At 45.3% G+C, this 10,854-nt stretch overlaps 1 long non-coding RNA gene across 1 annotated transcript; it reads right to left on the bottom strand.

Annotated features, from left to right (window-relative positions):
• Positions 1 to 3,025: 3,025 nt before the first annotated feature.
• Positions 3,026 to 7,156, bottom strand: LOC146204643 (uncharacterized). Its single transcript, XR_014703978.1, has 3 exons — positions 7,055 to 7,156; positions 5,019 to 5,147; positions 3,026 to 4,911 (listed from the first exon to the last, which is right to left on the bottom strand). It is a non-coding gene; the product is annotated as an uncharacterized LOC146204643 (long non-coding RNA).
• Positions 7,157 to 10,854: the final 3,698 nt, after the last annotated feature.

Here is a 10,854-nt window from a genome sequence, read left to right as displayed (position 1 = left end):
CTCTACATTTTTTAGATGTCCAAGGGATGTTTGTGGTTTACTGGGCTTGCGCTTAAGAGACCCTCTAATTTTATCTGCTGAGCTCGCTTCAGGCAAAGACAGCAGCGAGGAGTGGAAATGCACTCGCTTCCTCTGAAATGAAAGCGGCGCTGCGGTTAAAAAGTCCAGATGCTGAAGCATATTGCCCTATCAGCTGCCATTGAATTTGCTACAAGGGACAGCAGATTGGACTTGTTGGTGATTAATTATAGGTTAACCGTGCAAACAATGCGACAGGAACACACGAGAAGACGGCATAACCGCGCTAGTTGTGTCATCCTCTTTTCCTGTGTTCCCGTCATGTTGTTTAACCTATTTAGTTACCAGGGAGCTGGCCAGTGAACTAGGATTTTTAACTATGTGTTGTGAAGCAGATGAACACGATGAGGTAGCACCAGAAGCTTTTCTCGCAGATTATGTTGCAAGGACATATCAGAAAAAGCTACGAAGGTTTTTTTTTATATATAAGCATGCAATTTGTTCTATATTTTGCCGCGCTAGTCTGAGTGGCCTTGCAAGTAAAGGAGCCTGCGCATACAACATTTGTTTATACTGTTGAGACTGTTTGAGCCTATGCGATAAATGAAAAGCCGCGTTCCACATAAAATCCGGCGCCCGCTCTGTCGGCGGACAGTCGGAAAAAAAGCTCTCTGGTAAGAGGCACTTTAGTTGGTGATATGGCCAGACACCTTTGGCGCAATGAGAACACATGACATGTTCAATGTGGCAGGAGCTGCCAAACCAGAGAGTCAATAAAATTTAAGGGTGAAATGGGAATTACTGAAAGCGGGACCCTTAGATCCCAAGTCAGGCACACTATACTCCTATAGGGCACGTTCGTACAGCTGTGGTAAAGAGGGGCTTTATAGTATAGCTATGTGTACGGTGCTATTTCATATAATGCAGTGGCTTAAGGCTGCATTCTAATGATATGAGACAGATGCAGCAATTACGGGATACGGTGAATAAGCAGGTAGAAAAGTGCGGGCACTCTAACAAGGCTCCTCAAGGAGACTTAAGAACCCCAAGTTTTGTTTATCCCTACCAGGTTGTTGCTTAATTTATGCGATATTTGGTAATGGTTTTGAGGCGACATGTCAGTCGAGCAAGAGCCTGTTGCAGGAAATATAGTCAATTGGACCAGTTACAGGTTAATGAAAACCAAGGACAATGGAGGCTTGATATACCCCGCAAAGGAAGTAATCAAGCTTTGTCAGCTTACGAGCACCTTCATTACCAGGATGATGAAGTCTGAAGAGGTCCGGTGAAGTAGCAAGCTGTGTAAACTTTTGGTTTCATCATTGTTTTCTCACTGTGCACAGTACCTGCAGCTAATCTATAAAAAACAATGATCGTGCCCATGCTAAGGCGCGAATGCAAGATATCTAAGTTGCTGCCCCCACTGATAGCGAGCTGGGCTGGAAAAATCAACTCAGCAGTGGAGCGATGTGTATGGCTATGGCATAAACCTCTCTGAAGAAAGGTTTTCCGTCTGCGATTGGTAATTTTCTTCCTTTTTTTGTGTGGCCATTAAATAAGCGTACTTGGCTGCTCGCTGAATCTCGGCTGCAGTTGCGCTCTGATGCGTGAACATTCTTGTGATCACAGCTAATAGTTTCACAACAGCAACACTCGATGCGCGTTCTATCGAAAATTACGAACCAGCAAAATTGTATGCGTTTGCGAGCAACCAATAAAAATATTATTAAAACCTTTTGACGCATATACGTAGCACCTTGAGGCAGACCGGCTCTATCAAGCACGCTTACTTTGTCCGGTCATGCAAACTGCGGGAAGCCATGACGGATAACGTTCTGGCATACAAAGTTTAAGGTCTCCAACTGAGTCGAAGATCCCAGGTTATCATCTAGATTTAACCTAATAAACATCTTCATATTTCCACCGTAAAATTTGTCACAATGAGATAGAAAGGTTGGTTACATGCCGCGTTTTCACAGAGGTTGCTCATAGTAGGACATTTTTGTAGTGGATAGCGCTGGCAGCTTAGAACAGGTTGACATCAATTTGTGTATAAAAGCTATATGCAGGAATGAGTAAATGGTATGAAAATGACACACGGAATTCGCGACACAGTTAAGTGGTTATGCATTAGGCTACCATGGCAGCTGAACAGCTTCGAATTGTTCACAGCCGGGTGACATTTTAATGTGACGAACAACTGGATCCGATGCAACATCACGGTAATGCGAGCTCTCCATTCGAGTGGCCTTGAACCACCGTGACTATAAGTTTTTCGGGGTACACTCCAGTGTACATCCTTGCCGAGCAAGCGCTAAGTGCTGACATGGTCACACTAGACATGACAGTATATACTAATTCTTGCTGCCAAATTGTGTGAAGCGGAGCTTTTATATCCTCAAAATAAAGCGCTTCTACTACGCCGACGCCTCCCTCAAAGCGCAGCCAGGCGCAGCTCTCCGCGCGCGGCTGTCCCCGAACGGTGGCGCCACGGCGGTGGCGACTGGAAGTAGGCACCTCCCGCCGGTTTCGGGCGATGTAGCAGGCCGCACCTAGTGTGCTTCCATCGAGCGGCCGTGAAACTACCTACTGGAGTTTGCACCCAGTCAAGCTGTAACGCACCAGTGATAGCTGCAATGAGGATTTCTTCGGTGCGTGATTGCTTTAGTTGCGCCGGGGCCTGAAGGTGATGTATTTTGTCGTTTTTTTTTCTTTATGTGCGAAAGGGCTAGGTAGCTTAGATATCACAGGCGGCTGTGTACGCTAGCCCGTAATATTTAGCATGTTTTATCGTGACTGCCACCTGACTAACAAGAAAAACAAATACGCCATTTTAATGCACTCCGTTCGCGAGCCTCATGACCAGCTCAACCAATCGGCTCGCGAACAATGGTGCATCACAACAAACGTCCAATATTTTTTTCTCTTTTTAATCAGGCGGCAGTCGTGATAAAACATGCTAAATATTACGGTGTGGCGCACACAGCCTACCTGTGATATCTGCGCTACCCGGCCCCTTCGCACATAAAGAAAACAAACGACAAAATACATCGCCATCAGACGTGCCGAACAAATGCTCATTGCGGCTATCACTGGTGGGTTACAGGCTTGGTGCAAACTCCGGTAGATACTTTTCATCATGCATATTTCCTTCGGATGCATACATACCTGTAACGAAGTGTTATTCGCACAGTCGAGCGTACGCAGTCAGTTGCTAAGGTCGGCCATTCACATCTTGACGCTTGGTGGCCCTAATTCAAGCTTCACGTCGTTGTTGGTTGCGGCTCGCCGGAAGAAACCTGAAAAACCGCGTCTTGCATCTCGGCACGCTTAGAGAGTGGCAACCGTACGCGGCAGGTGTGGTTGGCATCGCTTTGCAAGCCTGTGACGGTCACCGTGCCGCCCGGCGCTGCCAGCCCCCGTGCACTGGCAGCGCCGAGAAACGCCGTCGACGCCGTCCAATGTGTTCCCATCAGTCGCCGCTACGACTTCGCGCATGCGCAGAAAACTCGCGCAAAAGGCAGATTACTACAACTGTTTATTCAGGGCCAAGCAGTCAACACATAGCTTTCACTGCTGATGTGCACATGTACAAGGCAACAGGAAAACAGCACCAATCTTATCAAAGCAGGTATGAGAGAAATATCTGTTCAGCCTCAAAGAAAAACTGAAATGTCGCTGACACAGCTCGAAACTGTTTAATATATAGGTGGTATCCTTCGCTCCCTGAAAGCTTGCTCAGCTAAGCCATCAGCTACGAAAGCAAACAGGTCGGCTGTCAGAAGAGACATGGCCAGCATTTCGTAAAGTGCACCACCGTCTATGAAATTCTACTGTCATGTAGAAAAATCTTATTTTGGACAGGCAGGAAGGACTCTGTGTGAATGGCCAACTTAAGGAACATGCAAAAGACATTAACAATGAAGGTGGGCGACTTGTCTTGCACTTTAGGGTTTGCACCAATTGTGAAAACTGTGGGTAACGGCTCATGAAACACTAGAAGACCTTCATATAAAAAAGCAGGTTTCAGCTGTGTCAGCAGCAAATTAGATTTTCTTATGAGACTGACCAAAAATTTCTCTCACGCATAGTTTGACAAAATTGGTGCTGTTTCCATGTTGCCTTGTACCCGTGCGCATCGCCTGAGAAGGCTATGTATATTGGCTGCTTTCCACTGAACAGTTGTAAGTGCTGGTGGAGTCCTCTGTCTTATGTGCGACTGTGTTATGCTAAATAGCCTGTTATTATGCATGGACAAACGGCATTGAAAAAAAAAAACCAAACAAGATCTGAATACCACTGCCAACATTCTGGCATGAAAGCATTGTAAAATGAAGCTGGCACGGGTTGTGCATCTGTTATTCTGTACAACCCCTAGAGGGCAAAGAAAATTGAAAAAAAAAAGAACTGCCGGGGCTATCACATCCACTACAGTCAGTTACAAATTAAGAATGAAGGGGCGAATATTCCTCAAAGGAGGCTTTTCTGCCAATCAGATCATTCTCAACACTGGTACCACTTCAGCCCTTGTCCATAGCTAACTAGGCTGGGCAGCTTTTTCTTTGACGGTACTGAACACCAGCTGCACTGCCTCTTTTTTGTCACCTACTGCCATGAAAGGGAGAATTCCTTTGTGGCTCACTTGATTGGGAGGCTCCTCTCTCAATGGTGGGAGGCCTACCTTTAAGAAATTACAAAGCTGCAATCTTGAGTTGTAACTGAGCACAGAAGGTGCCTTGATCCCAGATGCTTGCCATTGTGGCTCTGTTCATAGTGGCTGCGCAGCGCCTTTAGATGCGGACATGGTCTTGGTCACAAGGCAAACACCAACCACTCTTTTGTGACGTCGGCAAAACTAAGTTTCATTGGTGTTGAAGGCTTTACATGTCACACCTGAAAGGATTAAAATCAAAAGCACGATTTAGATATATGAGCTCCTAAACAGAAGGAAAAGGTCCCACTGTTGGTAACTCTAAGTTTTTGGCACTGTCAAACCATACCTGTGTATTCAGTCAGTAGCCCATGACTGCCCAGTGAGATGTCAGTCCCGTGGCCCTCATCGCTAAGTTGTGTTTGCAGCACAGACAGGAAAAAGATAGTTGCTGGGCAGCCGTGGAGGTGGTGGCAACCTGTAAAGGTGTTCCAATGCTTTAATGATTTCTTTTGAAGTTTAATAAAGCAAACCACTGACTACAAAACACTGGCGCAGATTCCACTATGGGATAAGAATTTAACCTCAAAATACAGCACATAAGGTTGAGAGCTACTAAGTACACAATAGAAATATGTTTAACCAAGACATGCACTAGCAGCACACAATAGTGCTGAGTATAATATATGTATATTAAGAACTCCTTGATGACCTCGAAGGCTAAAACATTTCCTTGTCTTCACCAACAGACACACCTGAAGAGAACCACCATTTTCCTGATTTATACATTCCTTTTTTTTTTTATTGAGAGTCACATTCTATGCTGGGTAAGGTTTCTGCCTGAGTTTGCCAAGGGTTTCATTCGACATATGTAGAGAGGAAATAAATCTATGTATCATTTATCTATGTATGGATGCATCACCTATGTATGTATCTATGCATGTATCTATATATGTAGGTACCCATGTATGTATGCATCACCAGTTTTTCCTAGAACAAATGAAAGTAATATTTTAAACAGTGAGCATGCACCCAGAGAGCACAAAAAAAAAGGAATGCATAGCTCACTTGCCTGAGCTGTTGGGTCAGTGTTTTTTTTACATGAAAACTCGCACAGACACAAAAAAAAACAAGAGCACCAGACACAGACACAACAGCGCAATGTGAAAAAGGGCATTAAATTAAATGAAGGCATTTAACCTTTGCTGCCAAACACCTTCCCTTCGGGAGGAGTCCATATGCTATCAAAAGGTTTGCGTGGAGTCAGAGCTTTGTTGTTGAGGACGGCCAGAAGGCATACACTGAACCCATATTATAACATGGCTACATTCTATACGCCTTAAAAGTCAGTTAAGATTCAGTACTCTCTTTTCTTTTCCCAGTTCTGGACAGGAAGAGTCTATTGGCCCTGAAGCAAGAAAGCAAATGAAATTGATGTTTTTTGTGTATATATACTAGGCTTTTCATTATACGAGGTCCCTCCAAAAGATTTGCTTTCGACCTCCTTCTATACCAATTGAACTGAAGCTTAATTTCTTAAAAAAACATTTTTCCAATAAAAAAAAAAACTGAGGACCAAAGCAAATAGAGCACCAGCACACCACACAGCATGCAGTTCAGGAACTTAAAGAACTAAATTGTGCTTTCTGACTATATGAAAATGTAAAATCACTTAATCACTGCATATCTACGGACTAGGTATTGTGACAATGTAATGCCTGACTGTAAACATTTTACGAACTATTAAAATTAAATCACTGCAGAATGTTTGTACGCCGTTCCTATCTCGCCATGTGTTTCAACTTGTGCCTGTGAACCGGCCGAGAGTATTTTGCTAGCAGTTGGGAGAGTCGCTGTGCCAGAATGCACCTTACCCTCGACTCTAAGGCGGCTTATTGAGATCGTTCTTTTTCTTTTTCGCAACCGCGGCATAACTTAGCGCGTAGCGCTCTACAGGCTGCCATAACCAATGCACGGCTGCCCCTCGACGGTGCGTATTTTCTGTATCTTGCTGCAGAGTGAAGGCCACACTACGCATGCAGACTTTCGTGGCCATGCAGTTGTGTTTCTTGGGAAAGTGTTAGAACCAGCGGCAATCAACGAAAGACGGCGGATTGCCGAGATCGCGAGGTTCCGCCGCCAATAGCAGCTCACGAAACGCGGCGAGTCGAATTACAAGCTCAAAACCTTCCTGCATGCACAAAACTATAGATGCGCCATAAAACACCGCTTTCGTACCGACTAAACGGTCCGTGCGCGCAATCTTGCCTGCGCCCGCGGAAGCATACAGCGATCCTTGCAGCATTTTTGTCGGAAAAAGAAAACACTCAGTCACTTTTGTGCTCCATTAAGTGACTCATTTAGAAGAACCAATATCTTACTCACCCAGCGAAGCTTGCTTTGCAGCCAGAAGTAGCAGCCGTTGTGCGGGATACATTTTCAACAGTCACAAACCAACGTTCCAACGCGCAGACACGACTAGACACGACGAAATCGCCGGCGGCCGCGCAGCGCATTGATACAATAATTTTAAAAACAATAGAAATCTGAAATATAATTCATAAAACAAGCTATGCAAGTAAAATTTAACTCTTACTTCTGACGTATTTGTTTCAAAACGGTAAATACAACTTGCGTCTTGCATAATTATTTTGGCGCACTATTTTCTATCTCGCTGTAAAGAGAAAGGGTGCAAAAGGGCCACGGCGCGCGGAGTTTGGGAATGGCGGATCGTGCATAGCTGGCGTTCCGTATTAACATCGGCGCAGTAAATCGTTCGTCTGTGCGAACTACTGGCTTTTATCCCACGCATATACATCGCTAGCTTACTCTGCCATAGTGAAAACTCAGAGATTGGACTGATTGGACTGCATGTTTAATTCAAAAGCGCAGGTACTTTGGATACAGCATTTTGCAAGCTGAAATATTGCCAGAACAAATCTTGGATAATTTATACTTAGAGTATGCAGAACAGTGTCGTCCAGGTAAATTGTGTACATATTGCACTATAGACGCATATGTGACCCTGAAACGTCTTGTGAGGAAGTATGGTAGACTTCTGAAGCAGAACTCTATTAAAAGACAGCTTGCGTAAGCTGGCTATTAACTGTCTTGCGTAGCTGAAGCCATAAAAATTCTTCACAAGGCAGATTGCAGACATCTTGCCGATGATGTCTTCTAGACTAGCACTAAACGACGTCTTGTGGATGTCTTTGGTAGCTCAATATATATGTGACCAATATAGACATATCAAGACAGCTACAAGATATTCTGTGCTCAGTGGGATGCTGTCTGCGTGATTACTGCACGATGATTTTTAAGCACATTTCACTTATCCAATGCTTGCCGTAAACAATGCGCTAATTACCTGCGCGCGGTGCTCCCGGTAGCACCTCCGACGCCACTTCTCCCCACATAGCTTCTTTAATAACTTAATTATTTTATGCGGTTTGTGGCTGGCGAGCCAAAGCGAGTGGCACAGCTACACTACGGCGATGAACCTTTCCTTGTCGATCAACAAACTCAACGCACATGTCTACAAGGTTGACGACTGGGCACGTTGGTATGGGTTCATACTTAACCAGCCAAAAGACGAGACACAGCAAAGACAGCCTTGTCCTGTCCTCCTCTTTGCTGTGTCTCGTCTTTTGGCTGGTTAAGTATGAGCACATGTCTACGTACCGCAGCCGCCACAGCATCGATGCAAAAAAAAAAAGCAAACAGAGAGAGATCGCGGAGACAGCGCGAAAGGCATCCTCTGATTGGTGCATGGCAGCCAAAAACCGGCGAGTCTCCTCGCGCCAGCTCGCAGTGAACGCCGCGCTTCTCTTCTCTATTTTCTCTTCTGTCCGCGCGAGGCAGCTGAGGGGGCTCAGCTAAAAAGCCAGTAGCAGCATTTTCTTTTCCTTCTTCCCACAGACACAACAGCGAACGCCGCGGAAATGTATGACATGGACAGATATTTGCTCAGCGCGCGCCTCAGCTCGCGCCTGGCACGTCACGCATGCGCAGATAAACTCCAGCGTACATTCGTGCGCGTAGACGCGCCGCTCGGGCCAGCCCGGGCGCCCCATGGAGCGGGGCCTATTGTTCTGCCAGGATCATCGCGATGATGAAGTTGTTTGCCATGATTTGATGCTCCAAGTATCTGAAAGTTGACTCGGCGTCTTCAAGCTCATCGTCGAGTTGTTGCTCTTGACGTTGGCGTCAGGCTCTTGCGCACAGATAACTGCATAGAAATCGTTGAAATTCTGTTCTAGTAGCATCAGACTCTGCTAACTCTGCATTGTCGAACGTCACCATGTTGGACTGGTGTTGACTTGAAATGTTTTTGAAATAAACTTAATACGCTGTTATAATTTTCATTTACGTTGACAAAAGATAGTTTATGTTCGTTTTTATTTGAACTCAATGCACAAAATCAACTTTTAGAATATTTTTTTCTTCTTAATGCACATCTAAAAAAAAGTTTCTTACTCTTACCTAAAGGGAAAGCTCTGCTCTCTTAGAGTTTACATGGAGTTTCCAGACGACCAGTTCAGCCCCCATGGGCGCTAAAAGCATCATGGGCCGGAGAGCTACCGAGTGCAGAACTACAACTTTTGGCCAAAACTAATGCAAAGATAAACGTTGTTCTACCGTAACTAATGTCCTATCATTCAATATTGGGACTATAAATTCCAAAAATGGAGAGAAACAGCATGTCAGTGTAAGATTTATCCAATATAAGCGATGGCTCTTTCTCCTATTGGCTTAGTTTTGAGCAGCACAAATACCAATATTTCGCACTTAATAGGCACATTTTAAGAGAACAAAATGTTTTGGAAATATCTATAATTGCGCAGTTACTTATAAAGGAAGTTTTTAGTGGCATTTCGGGAAACAGAAACCTTGTATTGACGACGTCTGCTTTTGCGCCTTCGCTACTATGGCTTTTGCGGTCTATGTACGCACCTTGAGATGATGATGAGGACGAAAAAAAAAAACATCATAGTGTGAAATTTCATTAGCGGGGCGAACGATTTTTAAAACACCGCGAAACGTATATGGGTGCGAGTTGAGAGGGCGACCCCTAGAAAAACATGTAAACACAACTTACCGCAACATTTTGCTCGGTTCAGCAGCGTTGAACCCTTCTCATTTTTTGGTGAACGTCTTGTACGATGCCCCGACGTCATGTTGCATGACACACTACATTCTCTTGCAAGCAATGCAAGTCTGACGACTTGCGGGACCGTTCACAACACGATAAACTGACCGCGCACAGTTGCAGACGACCATGCACCACCGGCGCTGTCGCTAGCAGACACTCCGGAGCTGGAGGCGGCCGCGGTGGGTATCGCCAGCTGCGCTGTCGTCTGCTGCAATGCGCGAATCTCCTTGTGTCTGTATGCCGTTTGGCAACTGCTTTTTAAATGTAATTCTGTCTAGGACGTATCACTGGAGCGACAGTATTATCAAGCTTATTTGCCCTATGCGGCAGCATATCAGACTGTAAGCAAAACTGCGCGATTCGCTACACCCAGCTTGTCTTTTGGCGGTGTCTGGATTCATAACACAGGTTATTCGGGGAGTTTTAAAAGTAGACTGCCTCCGTAATGGCGCACCATACTTTATCACACACTTCTTCAAAGCACTGGTCAAAGTTTAACGACCGGCCACCACTTCTGATGCTCTGCGAAATGAGACAAATGTTCCGGTAAGTTGTGTTTACATGTATTTTTACGGGTCCTCCTCTCAAATAGCACCCCCCCCCCCATGTTTCGCGGTATTTTAAAAATACTTCGCCTCGGTAATGAGATGTTATATTTTCGCTATCTGTTCTAGGGTGTTCATGGTTGCTCTGTATCGAATAACGACATCATAGATGCCCCGTGAAAAGAGAAAACTGCTTTGAAATCTTCCGGTTCCATGAATTCCTATGGGCGCTAACCCTACTTTTCACCCCCAGTGGCTGCCGCGCCGCGAGCGCCTCCTTTGTTTGTAAACACGGTTGGTTGGTTGTACAACTTTTAATTCCATCGGAAATGGGGAGTCGTGCGCCCTGCGGATTAGAGGCTGGCAGGTAGCCCTTGGCTTGTTGCGGCCTCTTCCGCCAGATGGACGGTGCCGTGCTGGATCGCAGGGTCCTCCCTGGAGATTGTGGGCACTCCTAAATTATGTGGTCGAGGGTCCCTCTCGCCCCA

The sequence above is a fragment of the Amblyomma maculatum genome, chromosome 1 (assembly GCF_055883805.1).
Source record: "Amblyomma maculatum isolate TAMU_Amacu chromosome 1, ASM5588380v1, whole genome shotgun sequence".
Taxonomy (NCBI): Eukaryota; Metazoa; Arthropoda; class Arachnida; order Ixodida; family Ixodidae; genus Amblyomma; species Amblyomma maculatum.
This window is presented reverse-complemented; position numbering and strand designations above follow the sequence as displayed.